The following is a 228-nucleotide window of genomic DNA, read 5'->3' as shown; positions in this document are numbered from 1 at the left end:
ACGTGTGCTTCCGTTTCATAGACCGTATCAAATCTTCTTTTGTGTGGTTTATATTTCCCGCTATTATATATATTTTTGAAAAGCGGCCGATGCATTCATATTTTCCAAATTGTGAACCTTTGTATCTCGAGCATAAAGGCCATTCAGTATTACCTCTCTTCCGTTGCTTTCCGGAATGAAAATAAAATTCCTGTTACAAAACCTTTTTATTTTAGGATGGATTTCCAT

The 228-nt window shown here is 35.1% G+C and overlaps 1 protein-coding gene across 1 annotated transcript in view; it reads right to left on the bottom strand.

Annotated features, from left to right (window-relative positions):
- LOC119593046 (chondroitin sulfate proteoglycan 4-like) overlaps window positions 1-228 on the bottom strand; it is a gene marked incomplete at its 5' end in the record, with an annotated part of 58,475 nt that overhangs the window by 31,644 nt on the left and 26,603 nt on the right.

Source organism: Penaeus monodon, chromosome 31 (assembly GCF_015228065.2).
Source record: "Penaeus monodon isolate SGIC_2016 chromosome 31, NSTDA_Pmon_1, whole genome shotgun sequence".
NCBI lineage: Eukaryota > Metazoa > Arthropoda > Malacostraca > Decapoda > Penaeidae > Penaeus > Penaeus monodon.
The sequence above is the reverse complement of the archived record's forward strand: the minus strand, read 5'-3'. Positions and strand labels throughout refer to the sequence as shown.